The 16,441-nt window shown below is 46.5% G+C and overlaps 1 protein-coding gene across 4 annotated transcripts in view; it reads right to left on the reverse strand.

The window, feature by feature from the left end:
• The window catches only part of CHRND (cholinergic receptor nicotinic delta subunit), a 63,973-nt gene that overhangs the window by 42,920 nt on the left and 4,612 nt on the right, over positions 1 to 16,441 (reverse strand). The window lies entirely within an intron of this gene.

The raw sequence follows: 16,441 nt of genomic DNA on the forward strand, positions 1-16,441 counted from the left end.
TCTTACAGTTCGGTCACAGACATTGACTCCAGTTTCCTCCCATTCGTTCCTCATTTGTTTTGTTGTGCATTTCCTGTTTTGGAGGCATAATGCTTTAAGTTTCCGGTCATGACGCTTTGATGTCTTCCTTGGTCTACCAGTATGTTTGCCTTTAACAACCTTCCCATGTTGTTTGTATTTGGTCCAAATTTTAGGCACAGCTGACTGTGAACAACCAACATCTTTTGCAACATTGTGTGATGATTTTTTTCACTTATAGAGGAAACAAGGATGGAGCACTAGATCAAAAGTAATTAATATATCAAAAAAGTTTATTATATCAAAATAATTTAAAATATGTTATAGTATAAATATAGTCATTTACATAGATGCAGGACATAAACTTAGTACAGAAGGTTTTGAGAGACCTATGAGCTGGACTATTAGATTGTTTTTTTCCCTTTACTCCCCTCTTCCCCTTTTAAGTCCAAGGTAAGGGATCATACATAATGTAGGGGAGGTATAGAGGGCTTCCCTGTGATTTATATAAAAAGTATATTATGGTCAAAGGAGACCCTATAGGTATAGTTAGGGAGATATCATTGGAAAGGTATGCTACCTGTAGACATTTGAGTGTAGTCCTTAGATTGCTCACTTGTTACCTCGACGCGCGTTTCACCGCTGCTTGCAGTTTCGTCAGGAAACCTCCTGACGAAAGCTAACAGTCCTTCTGAGGACAAATCCAGCCGTATATATTCAGTGGTGATAGCAGGAGTTAGGAAGGGAGGCAGTGTATGTGGCAGACTGCAGTGCATGATACAACACAAGAGGGTCCATAGAACGTCCTGTTAGTATAGGTATTCCACAACATATATATATATATATATATATATATCCCCATCTGAAGTAACAGTCCTTCTGAGGACTAATCCAGCTGCATATATTCAGTGGTGATAGCAGGAATTAGGCAGGCAGGCAGTGTATGTGGCAGACTGCAGTGCATATAGTGCAAGAGGGTCCATTGAACGTTCCTGCTGCTGCTGTTCTTACAGATATTTGTAGACATAGCCCCAAATATCAGGGGCCAGGGAAAAAAAAATTCTGATCTTAATCCTGGTTATTTGCTTAAAAACCAATCCAGAGTACACTATTTTTCTGCTCCATTTGTTTGTTCTCACTGCAGAATACAGCCAGATCTGTTCCATATTTCAGCGATAAAAATCCAGAAATTTAAACTAAACGTGGAAAATATTGGCCTCCTTTTCCATTCTGTTGCAGTGTGTCAGTCAAGCTATTCACACTAGGTGTCTGTGAATAATAGTATTAGTAAACTACAGGCCTGCTATTTAAAACCGTGGTTCTCTGTCAGACATAACCAGGGGTGTTATTCGGCCGGTTCTTCCCGGTTCTATGGAACTGCTTGTTAGAAGAGCAGCCGGTTCCCCCGAACTGGGGAGATCCAGAGCCACAATCAGGATTGGGGGATGAGGAGGCCATGTATACCAGGATTGGGGGATGAGGAGGCCATACATATCAGGATTAGGGGATGAGGAGCCCATACAGACCCGGATTGGTGGATAAGGGGGCCATGCATTCCAGGATTGGGGATGAGGGGGCCATGCATACCAGGATTGGGGGATGAAGAGGCCATGCATACCAGGATTGGGGGATGAGGAGGCCATGCATACCAGGATTGGGGGATAAGGGGGCCATGCATACCAGGATTGGGGGATGAGGGGACCCACATATACCAGGATTGGGGGATGAGGAGGCCATGCATACCAGGATTGGGGATGAGGGGGCCCACATATACCAGGATTGGGGGATGAGGAGGCCATGCATACCAGGATTGGGGGATGAGGATGCCATGCATACCAGGATTGGGGGATGAGGAGGCTATGCATACCAGGATTGGGGGATGAGGAGGCCATGCATACCAGGATTGGGGCATGAGGAGGCCATACATACCAGGATTGGGGGATGAGGAGGCCATGCATACCAGGATTGGGGGATGAGGAGGCCATACATACCAGGATTGGGGGATGAGGAGGTCATACATACTAGGATTGGGGGATGAGGAGGCCATACATACCAGGATTAAGGGGATGAGGGGGGCCATACATACCAGGATTGGGGGATGAGGAGGCCATGCATACCAGGATTGGGGCATGAGGAGGCCATACATACCAGGATTGGGGGATGAGGAGGCCATGCATACCAGTATTGGGGGATGAAAAGGCCATACATACCAGGATTGGGGGATGAGGAGGCCAAACATATCAGGATTGGGGGATGAGGAGGCCATGCATACCAGGATTGAGGGATGAGGAGGCCTACACATACCAGGATTGGGGGATGAGGAGGCCATGCATACCAGGATTGGGGGATGAGGAGGCCATGCATACCAGGATTGGGGCATGAGGAGGCCATGCATACCAGGATTGGGGCATGAGGAGGCCATACATATCAGGAATGGGGGATGAGGAGGCCATGCATACCAGGATTGGGGGATGAGGAGGCCATACATACCAGGATTGGGGCATGAGGAGGCCATACATACCAGGATTGGGGGATGAGGAGTCCATGCATACCAGGATTGGAGGATGAGGAGGCCATACATACCAGGATTGGGGGATGAGGAGGCCATGCATACCAGGATTGGGGGATGAGGAGGCCATGCATACCAGGATTGGGGCATGAGGAGGCCATACATACCAGGATTGGGGGATGAGGAGGCCATACATACCAGGATTAAGGGGATGAGGGGGGCCATACATACCAGGATTGGGGGATGAGGAGGCCATACATACCAGGAGGGGGTATGAGGGGGGCCATACATACCAGGATTGGGGGGATGAGGGGGCAGTGCATAACAGGATTGGGGGTATGAGGGGGGCCATACATTCCAGGATTGGCGGGATGAGGGGGCCATGCATAACAGGATTGGGGGAATGAGGGGGGCATGCATACCAGGATTGGGGGATGAGGAGATAATGCATACCAGGATTGGGAGATGAGGAGACCATGCATACCAGCATTGGGGATGAGGGGAGCCATGCATACCAGGATTGGGGGAAGAGGGGTGCCATACGTACCAGGCAATGGGGATGCGGGGTGCCATTCATACCAGGATGGGGAAATTTACCAGTAGCTGCTGAATTTTCCACCCTAGGCTTATACTTAAGTCAATATGTTTTCCCAGTTTTGGTAAAGTTAGTTACCTCGGCTTAATGTTGACTGTGCCCCTACTTGTATATGTTTGAGGAAAAGGTGTGTGTAAATGGGTATAAGTGGGCTTAAAAGGGGTGTGGCTTTTTAAAAAAAAATGGTGTGGTTTTCCTACACACAAACACAGAAAATTTTGTTAAAAATTTGAATCCTACCCCTGGACATAACACCTATAAGAGTGTTCCAAAATCAGACATTTCTTCCATTTTCATACCGTTGCAGTGTGTCGGTCAAGCTATTCATTCTAGGTGTCTGTGAAGGAGAGTATTAGCAAATTACAGGCCTGCTATTTAAAACCGTGGTTCTCTGTCAGACATAACACCTATAAGAGTGCTCCAAAATTAGACATTTCTTCCATTTTCATTTCGTTGCAGTGTGTCAGTCAAGCTATTCATACTAGGTGTCTGTGAAGGATAGTATTAGCAAAGTACAGGCTTGCTAATTAAAATTGTGGTTCTCTGTCAGACGTATCACATATAACTGCGTTCCAAAATCAGCCATTTCTTGTGAATGTGGAAAATATTGTCTTCCATTAAAAATGGGCAAGGTGGGTGGCAAGGGACGGGGAAGTGGACGTGATGGTGGTCGTGCATACAGAGGCCAAGGCTGAGTACATAGCCGTGGGCAAGCTGAAATTGTGCCAAAACAAACACCCACATCTTGTTGCTCGACCTTCCTGTCCCAATTAATAAGGGATAGAAGACACCACTATTGAACACAGAGCAGTGTAAAAAGGTTATTGGTTGGATAGAAGATAATGCTTTCAGTCATTTAGCCACCACTACCATCACCCTGTCTTCCACATGGTCAAGTCTCAGTAGCCATGAGTCTGGACCGCATATTCCTCACCCTGATCCTCCTTCCTCCCACCATGCCGAATGCCCAGAGACAACTGATCCCACACTTGGACCCTCAGAAGAGCTGTTCACTTTTCCATTTGTAGACTCGGGCCTCTCGCCTGGCCAGCTTCAAGAGAGTCAAGAGGAGAGCGCGTGTAGTGATGCCCAAATATTGGAACAGACACGGTCACACGAAGACGACGGTGGGAAAGTGCAATTGCTGCCGCAAAAGGTGGATAATGATGATGATGAGACACAATTGCCAGAAAGTCAGGAGGAGGACCAGGGTGCGGAAGTGGAAGACAAGGTGGTGGATGATATCGTAACTGACCTAACCTGGCTAGGGGACACACAGAGTGAGGACAGCAGCACACAGGGGGAGGGAGTTGTAGCACCACAACAGGCCAGAAGAAGCAGTGTGGTGGCCACAGGCACAAGCCGGTAAAGCGTTCCTCGTAACGCCAACACGACAGAAGTTGCCAGTACAAATGTTAAGTCTTCCTGAGTCTGGTTATTTTTTAAAGACTCGGCAGATAACCCCAAAAAGGCCATTTGCACCACCTGCCAGGCCAGCATCAGCAGGGGTAGCAAAACTAGCAGCCTGACCACCACCAGCATGATCAGGCACATGGCAGCAAAGCACCCGACTAAGTGGACCGAACCCCAGGTTCCAGCAACAGTGTCTGCGGTTAACACCACTGCTTGTTCCGCTGTTGTGCGTGCACGCCAATCCCCTGTCCATGGCGCATGCCAAGATGCCTCCCGCCTTGCACCTGTCATTGCACACTCTCAACTAGCATCATCAGCAAGCACGTCCACGTCCTTGTCCCAACTCAGCGTTCAGTTGTCCCTACCCCAGTCCTTAGAACACAAGCGCAAATACGCAGCAAACGCTCCACAGGCCTCACTACTAAATTCACACATTTCACGAATGCTTGTGCTCGAAATGTTGCCTTTTAGGCTCGTGGAGTCGGAAGCTTTCCGCAACCTGATGGCGGCAGCCGTCCCTCGGTACTCGGTCCCCAGCCACCACTATTTCTCCCAGTGTGCCATCCCGCATTACACGAGCACATGTCCCACAACATTAGATGTGCCCTCAACAATTCAGTTACTGGGAAAGTCCACCTAACCACGGATAAGTGGTAAGTGCTTGTGGGCAGGGATGGTACATCTCGCTGGCGGCACACTGGGTTAATATAGTGGAAGCCTGGACCCAGTCGGACCTTGGGACGGAACACGTCCTCCTGATGCTGAGGAGAGCGGGCCCTGGGTCAATCAGGGTTGCCCCCACATTCTACAGCTCCTGAACTTCCTCCTCCTCCGCTTCAGCCTCCATCTCCGAAATGACCACATCAGTCGCAAGCTGGAAGCACTGCAGCACTGCCTCAGCCAAGCGGCAACAGGCTATGATGAAGCTAATATGCTTAGGTGACAAACAGCACAATGCTGAAGAGTTGTAGACAGCTCTGAAACAGCAGGCAGATCTGTGGCTGACACTGCTGAACCTACAGCCAGGCATAGTCGTGTGTGACAATGGCCGAAACCTGGTGGCGGCTCTGAGGCGAGGCAAGCTCACACACGTACCATGCCTAGCCCATGTGCTTAACCTTGTGGTTCAGCGGTTTCTCAAAACCTACCCGGATCTGTTGGATCTGCTTGTCAATGTACACCACCTGTGTGCCCATTTTAGAAAGTCAGCTACAGCTTCTGCCGCCCTTACCGTGCTTCAGAAGCATTTGCAGCTTTCAGCTCACTGACTGATCTGCGATGTCCCTGACGCGCCCCTGGGCCTGTGTCGCGCTGCGTTGCGCACGCGGGAGCTTACCCGGAGCCGGATCTGTTGAGGGTTGTAGTCTCGTGGCGGTGACCCGGTCCGTGCCCAGGGAGTCAAACTGAGCGGCGATGTATCAGCGGTAGATGTTGGACGACTACGCCACCCGTTGAGTACAGCTAAGGAGCTGCTGCTGCAGGGCAGACCGCTGAGGCCGGTGGTAGGATTGTGCAGCGTGATAGTATAACCCCCAACGGGAGGGGTATGGCCTCAGGGCAGCCGACGTGGATGATGGGGGTAGCAGGAACCACTCGGAGACGGTACGGTGTAGTTCAGGGTCTTTACTGGTGACAAAGATAGACCCTCCCGGAGTACTGGCTAGCGATTGGGGCCTGGTCAGTCCTTGAGCAGATGGGATCTCCCTTGGCCAGGCGGAGTTGTAGGCCTCCCAAACTAACTGTACTCTTCTGGCTACCTTGCTAGAGGCGGGTATAAGTAGCCCACGTCCCTGAGTGTACCGTGTGGTGCTCACCCGTATGGCCGGTGACTCGGGGCCTTCTAGTAGCTTCCGCTCCACGACGGCGGTGCTGGTCCCATGCGTGTGACCGTGCCTTCGGGTTTCTTGGCCAGAGGACCTGGAATCCCCTGCCTGACGGATTCTGCTGCTGGGTAGGAGTTAGTCCCCACAGCCTCGGACTCCGGGTCCGGTAAGAAATCTTCTCAGTCAGGGCGAGCTCTGCAGCTGCCAGCCCCTGACTCCTTGTAACACTGCTCCCACAGAGCTCCTGATGTTCTGTTCCTATATTTGCTTCTTTTCTCTGTCTCTACTTCTTCTCTACTCACTAACCCTGCCTCAGCCCTAGGTTTATATAGGGGAAGTTCTTCCCCTCCCAGGACTGGGCAGGAGGTGTGGCATGCATAGGATTCCTGACCAAGAGACCTCCCACCTGCTCTCAGACATAACATTGCTGTTACTGTGGAAACCAGATCCCTGGGGTGCCACATCCCCATGTGTTGGAACTCTACATTGCAGATGTTGGGAAGGATTTGTGAGCAGAAGAGGGCAGGTGTTGACTACCAGCATCAACAAGGCCATCGGTAGTCAGGTCAGACTCCACACATAAGACCTCAGGAGTGGACATGGATGTCAGACATATGTACCATCCTCCAAAACTTTGAGGACTCCACCAAGAGTGGCCATAATTAGCATCACCATCCCACTTCTCTGTCTTCTGAAACGCTCTCTGCTCACAATTAAAGAGGATGCATTGCAGGCGGAGCACGATGAGATGGAGCAAGGAACCATACAGAGTGATTCCACACAGCCCAGACAACGTGGATTGGGTGACAATGAGGAAGAGGAGGAGGAGGAGGAAGAACAGGAGCTAGTTTCCTGCGCTATAGACGGTACTACCTGTACAACTGTCATACCGTCTGTTCTGCGTGGATGGCCTGAGGACAGGAAGGAGGAGGAAAAGGAGGAGGATGAGGAGGAGAGCATGATCAGTCGTGCTCTTGGTGAGGACACGGAAGTCTTGCCTCTTTGCAGTCTGCCACAAATGGCTGAGTTGTGTTACGCTGCCTTTCCTGTAACCCTGGCGTTGTCCAAATTTTGGGTGACAGTCATTATTGGTTGGTGACACTTCTAGACCCATGCTACAAGGAGAACTTTCTGTCTCTTATTCCCTTGCAGGACAGGTCTAATAAAATGGTGCAGTATGAGAAGGCCCGTGTTGCAGAATTATTCAAAAATATCCCATCTGAAAACGCTGGCGGCAGAGGTCACAGTTCGTTGGACAACCAAGGAGTACAGGCGAGAGAGACACAAATGCAATTGAGCAGAGGCAGAGGAGCACTGTCAAAGTTCTGGGACAGTTTTCTTAGACCCCCCCCATCGCACAAGCCCTGATGCGCGGGGTACTCTCCCAAGGAGGGAAAAGTTGCGGAAGATGCTGAGGGAGTACCTTGCCGACCATACCAACGTTCTCCATGATTCCTCTGTGCCTTATAATTATTGGGTCTCCAAGCTGGACACATGGCATGAACTGACTCTCTATGCCTTGGAGGTCCCGGCCTGCCCTGCCGCTAGCATTTTGTCAGAGCAAGTTTTTAGTGGCGCCAGTGAAATTATAACCGATAGGCGCATCCGCCTGTCAACTGAAAATGCTGACAGGCTGACTCTTATAAAAATGAACAAGGGCTGGATTGGGCCAGACTTCTCAACACCACCGAAAGATAGCAGCGTAACATAAACTCAAATACAGTGTCTTTTTTTTTGGGAGGTCTAACTCCCATGCACCTCTATCTTCAAACGCAGACATGGGTATACACTTCCTGATTTTGTCTATTTGCTCTTGTCCTCCTCCTTCTCCGCATCCTCATCCTCCACCACCATATCACCACCATATGTACCATATCAATATATCTACGTCTCTTGCAAGGGACATTGGAGTTACTCCAAATTTTTGGCAGCCGTTGCTTAACTGTATACGCAAACAGAATGGGAGACCCACTTCCTATTAATGGGAACATTGTTTTCAGGAGGCCCTCTGACCTCTATGTCTCTTGCAAGGGGCATTGGAGTTCCTCCACAAATTTGGCAGCCGTTTCTTCACTGCATAGGCAAACAGTATGGGAGACACACTTCCTAATAATGGGAACATTTTTTGCAGGAGGCCCTCTGACCTCTACATCTCTTGCAAGGGGCATTGGAGTTCCTCCAAATTTTTGGCAGCCGTTGCTTCACTGCATAGGCAAACAATATGGGAGACCCACTTCCTAATAATGGGAGCATTTCTTGCAATAGGCCCTCCGACCTCTACGTCTCTTGCAAGGGGCATTGGAGTTCCTCCAGATTTTTCGCAGCCATTGCTTCATTGCATAGGCAAACAGTATGGGAGACACACTTCCTAATAATGGGAGCATTTTTTGAAGGAGGCCCTCCGACCTCTACGTCTCTTACAAGGGGAATTGGAGTTCCTTCAAATTTTTGGCAGCCATTGCAGTCACTGCATACGCAATAACAGTGTAGGAGACCCACTCGTTAATAATGGCAACAACAAAGCATAGCCGACTGTTGGCCCTTTAAGAATAGTAAGGGCCGCTAAATGGCCCTATAAAAATAGTCTTTGTGACTTTCAGAGTCCCTCCATCATAACTGAAACAGAGTGTGTCTGATGATGTGGCACACACCACATGGCTAGATAAGGTAGTAAAATGTTAAAATGACATTTCCTGGTGAATGCACTTGTCCTGGTTGAAAGCAATGCAAAAGTGCAAAAACGCATCAAAAACGCTACCTGTGAACATATCCTAAGGTATGGAGGAGCATTTTTGTTTTTGGTTATTTATTTTGCCTTATATACAAGTCATTACACTGGAAAGGAAGTCCCAGGAAAATCCATTTTGTTTTTGTTTTTGTATGTTTTATTGTGAGTCCGTAAAAGTGGCGTAATACCTCTGACAACATTGTTGACAGCAGTGACCTGGGAGTCAGAAATGCTTCCAGGGGTCTTCTCCATGCTGTTCCCATGTCATTTGAGCACTGTTCCCATCAATTTGAGCAATTTTTAGGCCCTCTGCAGACTGACGGGGGAGCCGTCGGAAAAATGCTCGTGTTTCCATAGACTTATATTGGGGTCGTTACTCGGACCGAGCACTCGAGCAATCCAATTTGCTCGACTCGAACAATAAGTACTCGAGCATTTTAGTGCTCGCTCATCACTAATCAGTGGTGTTTGAAAACCTGCCACTCCTACTGATCATCTGTTTGCAGGTCCTGCGCTGCCTGAAAATAAACAGCATGCTGCAGCTCTGTGGAAGCTGACACAAAAACAAAATTAGTAGGGAAATTTGTGGATCTCATATGTAATGAGGGGTACACCACTCAATTGACTCAATAAAATCAGAAGAACACAAAGTGTTTAACATACCCAAGGTAAATATAGAAGAAGACCATGTGTTAATATGCAAATTACAGAATGTTTAATAATTGATAATATAAAGAACAACACAGGATCCAGACCATAATACATACAGAGTTACATAGGACAGACAAGGCAAATAGGGGAGATACGACACAGATGGTGCGATTTTAAGCCATCACAATCCATGGGTTAAACTATAATGGTGACACACTTCACAATATTTAGTTGTTTTGGAAAAGAACAGGATGTCACAAGTCTCACATGGTAAAATGATGTAACATTAATGATACTGGACAACCCACATTATTGTAGACTTCCAATTCTAACCAAAAACAATAGTAATATTTGCAGGGATGTGGGCTGTACCAGTAAGCCAAAAGAGACAATTTCCAAAAATGTTCCAAATAACAAGTAATATTCAGTATTGCAATCGTACCCAGTAGATTGTGTGGTGGTACCAGCCATGTCAGGGAGGAGCCCCGACATGTGTTTCCGTACTTACTCAGGGGGCTGTGGAAACTGAGCTGCAGCATCCGAGGCCAGCTATTACACAAAGTGAGGAGCTGTGGTATCCAAACTACATACACTGTTTACTTACAGCACCATGGGAAACTGAAGGATAACTCATCAGTATGTCCTGGAGAACATATTTAAAAGGAATCATTCCGAGGATTTAGAGTCGCCAAACTAATTACATCACTGGGCAAGGTAGTAATCGACAAATACCTAGCAGCTAATAGATTTTCCATTGGTGAAAAAATCAGCTTTGAATGTTTATGCACATGAGACTGTAGGTGCTTTTGTGGTGTCACGTAGTGACTAGGGATGTTGGACGCCTATGAAAGCATTCAGCGACTATTAGAAGTAACACAAGCACAGGAGACAGAAAGTGTTGTGCTCCAGAAGCTTCCAGCAACTAGAGGGGTTAACACAGTCACAGGAGAAGAGGAGTGTTTTAGCAGAGCCCCAGGGGGATTGTGGGGAAGTTGTTTACTGTCTGTCTGGAGCCGAAGAGAAAGGTGGTGTGTGTGTTCTGTATTTCACAGAAGCGCCCCTGCAAGTGAAAAGGATTCAAGTCAGGAGTGAAGCTAAGCACAGGTCAGGTAGAGTTCCTGAACTAGCAGTGCAGAGTATTGTCAGGCAGAAATATAAGGACTGGAAGAAATGGTGTCACAGGGATCATCTCCCTAAGCAAACCCTCCCTCCTCCTCCATCTCACTGTGCCTTGGCATTAGAACTGTACTGTTTGTCACTGGAGCCTGTTGCTCATAAGAGTCATTCTCCCCTGCTCCTCTACTGGGCGGTCGCATGGATTACAGCGGGGGACACTTAGGACAGGTGAGTATATGGATTTTTTTATTTTATTCTTATTTTTACACCAGGAGCAGACTACAACTCTCATCATTAACCCCTGTTGTTGCTGATCACAGCACCGGCAGGGAACTATGATGAGCGCAGCGTTCAGCACACGGCGCTTGGGAACAGCTCTAACTGTACCGCTGATTCCCAAGCGCTGGTACGTGTCACATGGATGGCATCCGTGTGTGGTACGTGTTTACACGGACCCATTAACTTGAATGGTTCCGTGTGAGCTGTGCTGCTGGCCAAAAATTAACATGTCTACGTGTGGATCACACGGACACACGGTCCGTTGAAACACACTGACATGTGCGCAGACCCATTGATTTGAATGGGTCTTCGTGTGTCAGTGTCTCCAGTATGTGTGGAAACTGTTACCACACATACCAAAAATACTGACGTGTGAAAGAGCCCTAAGTCACAAAAAAGTTGAATCTGGTAAAGAATGATGACCATCTTGTCTGTCTAGGTGTCAGACGTTTTCCAGATTTCAAATACAAAAGAATTTTATGATCGGTGATTACCATGACCGGATGAATAGCCCCGTCCAAAAAATGACGCCACTCGTCAAAAGGCCATTTTATTGCCAATAGTTCCCTATTACCAATGTCATAGTGTCACGCTGAGTATGGGGAGAACCCAGCGTATAACGACAAGAAAAGGGAAAGGTGCCCTACAAGTAGGGAAAGGGGGAGTGGAGACCCCTAAACAGCCCAAACGACAAACCCTTACTCCCATATAGACCCTATGTAGGTTCTGCACTAGTGATGAGTGAGCATGCTCGTTACTCGAGATTTACGAGCATGCTTGGGTGTTTTCCGAGTATCTTCAGCGGTTATGTTTGAGTCACCCCGTGCGCATGATTTGCGACTGTTTGACAGCTTTAATAAATGTGAGGAATGCCTGTTTCTTTCTGTTGCTCGCCGAAAGGGTTAACAGAACATACTCGCTCATCACTATTCTGCACCTTTCGCCGAGCAGGAAACCTAGCCCTAGCTGACCCTAAAGCTAGGCCCTAAGTAGGGAGGGGGAGGGGTGAGCACTAGTAAGCTGCACTGGAAACTAAAGTACACACAAGGGAAACAAATAAGGGAATACACTTAGCTTTAAGATGACACCAGAGAGAACACGGCAACAATCCACAAAAGGAACTCCAAGGAAATTCTAGCCGACTACTAAAATTCCAGGCCTGAATAGAGGAAGAACACTCTATCACCAGGAAACTCAGTGTATTTAAAGATACAGCAAGGGTGTGGTAATTAGCAGCAGAAGGAGAGGATCATCGCTGAGTCCTAAAGGTATAATCCCCAAGCAAGGTGAGGATCACCGCTGGGTCCTAGAGAGAGAGGGATCATGAAAGTATCAGGAAGATGCTTGCAAGGCCAAACGTAGCGACCTTCTACAGCCGGACCCCGTAAGACTGTCTGTCAAACCTGACACACCCGTGACACATAGATTCTCTTGGCTAACGATAGTTTCTTGGAAAGGTAGGCACATGGATGCCATTTACTTGGAGATGAACCCTGCGACAATACAGCCCCAACCCCCACCTCTGACGCATCAACCTCTACAATGAATGGCTGAGTGACGTCAGGCTGTATAAAAATCGGCACAGACGCAAAACATTTCTTTAAAGTAGCAAATGCCTCACTGGCCGGAATGGACCAATTGAAAAAGTCCGTCCCTTTCCTGGTCATATCCGTCAGTGGTTTGGCTACTACCGAAAAGTTCTTGATGAACTTACAAGAGTAATTAGCAAACCCTAAAAACTTTTGTAAAGCTATTAAGTCATCTTCAGAAGGATCCTTATCCAGTACCGCCTGGACTTTCGCCAGATCCATGTGAAAGCCATTGAACGAAAATAAATAACCGAGAAAAGGGATCTCCTGAACCGAAAATATACATTTCTCTGGTTTAACATGGAATTTATTGTCCCTGAGTGACAAAGTGCTGAAAGATGCCGCGAGCATTAGTCAACCCAAATGGCATAACAAGGCTTTCTTAGTGTCCCTCATCACCCTCCTTGATATAGATGAGATTATATGCCTGCCTGAGGTCCAATTTAGAAAACCATTTTGCCCAGATGATTTGATTAAATAGGTCTGGAATGAGAGGGAGAGGATAGGGATCCCGAACTCTGATTCGATTTAGTTAATAGAAATCTAGGCAGGGGCGTAACCCCCCCATCTTTTTTCTTCACAAAGAAAAATCCTGCACCAACAGGAGATGAGGCAGGTCTGATGACCTTTAGCCAGACTTTCTGAGATATAGTGCTTCATGTCCTGCCTTTCCGGACCTGAAACATTAAAAAACCTTCTCTTAAGCAATTTGGCCCAACAATTAAATTAATGGGCAATCATAAGGATGATTAGGAGGAAGTTCTTGACACACATGTTCCGAGAACACATTCTCAAAGTCTGACAGGTATTCTGGCAGAGACCGGGTATCAACCCTGGCTAAATGGGTGCCCAAGCAGTGTGTTTGATAGTACTTGCTCCACCTTACTACCTCCCAAGTCTGCCAGTCTACCACGGGATTGTGCAACGTAAGCCAAGGTAGTCCCAAAACCACAGGAGGGGGCAAGCCCTCTAGCACATAACAGTTGATTACGAGTGCATGGCCCTTACCTGCAGATGTAATAACCTGAGTAAAATATCCCTGGCTCAAGGGTGCAAAATCTATAGCGATTATAGGTATAGGTCTAGACAATTTATGTGGATTGAGACCCTAATCATGGACGAACCAGGCATCAATCAGATTAAACCCCACCCCACTGTCCAAAAAGGCTGAAATAACCACCTTACTTTCACCAAAATGGAAAATTGTTGATGATTATGGCCAATGAAAACACAAAATTCATTATTTCAGTAAATTAGAATACTTTATAGCAACAGCTTGAAAAATGCTTTTAAAATCCGAAATGTTGGCCTACTGAAATGTATTTTCAGTAAATGCACTCAATACTTGGTCGGGGCTCCTTTTGCATCAATTACTGAATCAATGTGGCGTGGCATGGAGACGATCAGCCTGTGGCACTGCGGAGGTGTTATGGAATAAACATAGAACCAACGCTATGGGTGTATTTAAATCTCATGGTCCCATACGGGAAAAAGGGGGTTGCTATACCTCCCTACATTTATCAACCTATAAATCTGAATAGTCAACCCCAAATACAAATAGTAAACTCAGAGTAAAGTTAAAAAATATAAATTTTGGTACATTAAAAATGGAAATAGAACAGTAAAATAGTCAATTGGTATAAGGGAAGATATGTGAAAAATCACAGAAGGGCACAGTCCATAGATATGCCACCTAGATCATGAAGATAGCCGGATGACAGCAACCAGTGTTCTAGTATTTCCTATACATATGTTCTTCCTAGACAACTAGAGAGACAGAGGTACCCCGTAGGACATGTGTACACTGAGGGGGCATATGGTACATATAAAAGTGATAGTAGAAGACCACAATACTCTCAAAACGTTGTTTGATAAGGCTTACCCATGGCACCAAGTATATGTCCGACTGCGATCGTCACCCCAACGCGCGTTTCGCGTGATGGTCTTCCTCGGGGGGCGGTGAAGCCCAGGTTGCTTTGATAGCAGCCTTCAGCTCATCTGCATTGTTGGGTCTGGTGTCTCTCATCTTCTTCTTAGCAATACCCTATATATTCTCTATGGGGTGAATTTCAGGCGAGTATGCTGGTCAATGAAGCACAGTGATACTGTTGTTTTTAAACCTGGTATTGGTACTTTTGGCAGTGTGCACAGGTGCCAAGTCCTGCTGGAGAATGAAATTTGCATCTCCAAAAAGCTTGTCGGCAGAGGGAAGCATGAAGTGCTCTAAAATTTCCTGGTAGATGGCTGTACTGACTTTGGTCTTGATAAAACACAGTGGACCTATACCAGCAGATGACATGGCTCCCCAAACCATCATTGATTGTGGAAATTTCACACTGGACCTCAAGCAGCTTGGGTTGCGTGCCTCTCCACTCTTCCTCCAAAACTCTGAGACCTTAATTTCCAAATGAAATGCAAAATTTACTTTCATCTGAAAACAACACCTTGGACCACTGTCCAGGGCTTTTTCTCTTTGGCCCAGGTAAGACGCTTCTGGCGTTGTCTATTGGCCATGAGTGGCTTTACACAAGGAATGCGACACTTGTAACCCATGTCCTGGATACGTCTGTGTGTGGTGGCTCTTTAAGCAATGACTCCAGCAGCAGTCCACTCCTTGTGAATCTCCCCCAAATTATTGAATGGCCTTTTCTTAACAATCCTTTCAAGGCTGCGGTTATCCCGGTTGCTTGTGCACCTTTTTCTACCACACTTTTTCCTTCCACTCAACTTTCCATTAATATGCTTGGATACAGCATTCTATGAACAGCCATCTTGTTTAGCAATGACCTTTTGTGGCTTACCCTCCTTGTGGAGTGTGTCAGTGACTGCCTTCTGGACATCTGTCAAGTCAGCAGTCTTCCCCATGATTGTGGAGCCTACTGAAACAGACTAAGGGACCTTTTTAAACGCTTCGGAAGCCTCTGCAGGTGTTTTTTGGTAATTATTCTAATTTACTGAAATAATGACGTTTGTGTTTTCATTGGCTGTAAGCCATAATCATCAACATTAACAGAAATAAACACTTGAAATAGATCACATAGTTTGTACTGACTCTATATAATATATGAGTTTCACTTTTTGTATTGAAGAACTGAAATAAATTAACTTTTTGGTGATATTCTAATTTTGTGAGAAGCACCTGTATGTTCCCTTTAGTTATTCCTAAATGGACATGATTGTAGCACTTTTAAAAGGTGAATCCATTACAGAGCTGGAAAAAAAAATCTGTGCAACTGTGGTTTATCTGTTCACAGTCATTAAGGGTTGTCAAATCCTCATGGTTTTCAAGATCTCTGCCTCCTATCATTCAATAAAAATCTGTCCTTGTCATGTGATGAGATATATTTAAAAATTGTATAGAAGCATAATATTAATTTGCTGAAACCAGAATATTCCTCTCTACACTGTGTGCATAATTATTAGGCAATTTGTATTTTTGATGAGTCATTTTATTATTGAACACCTACATTGTTATCGGTCAATCCAAGAGGTTAACACACCTGAAATCTGAATATTTAAGAAAGTAAAAGTGAGGATTTGTCTTTCTTAAGAGAATATCTATGTGTGCTTAATTACCGGGAACCTATAATAATTCTGCACACTTTGACAGAGGGTGATAATCTCCTCAGGCCACATCTTCCCTCATTACACAAATACATGACACCTGAACTGCTTCATCCAATAAGCATTCAAGTTTACATAGCTTGGAGTTGGAAAATA

This window comes from Phyllobates terribilis, unplaced genomic scaffold, assembly GCF_046119375.1.
Source record: "Phyllobates terribilis strain yellow unplaced genomic scaffold, ASM4611937v1 Scaffold_3__8_contigs__length_932513732, whole genome shotgun sequence".
In the NCBI taxonomy this organism is placed as follows: domain Eukaryota; kingdom Metazoa; phylum Chordata; class Amphibia; order Anura; family Dendrobatidae; genus Phyllobates; species Phyllobates terribilis.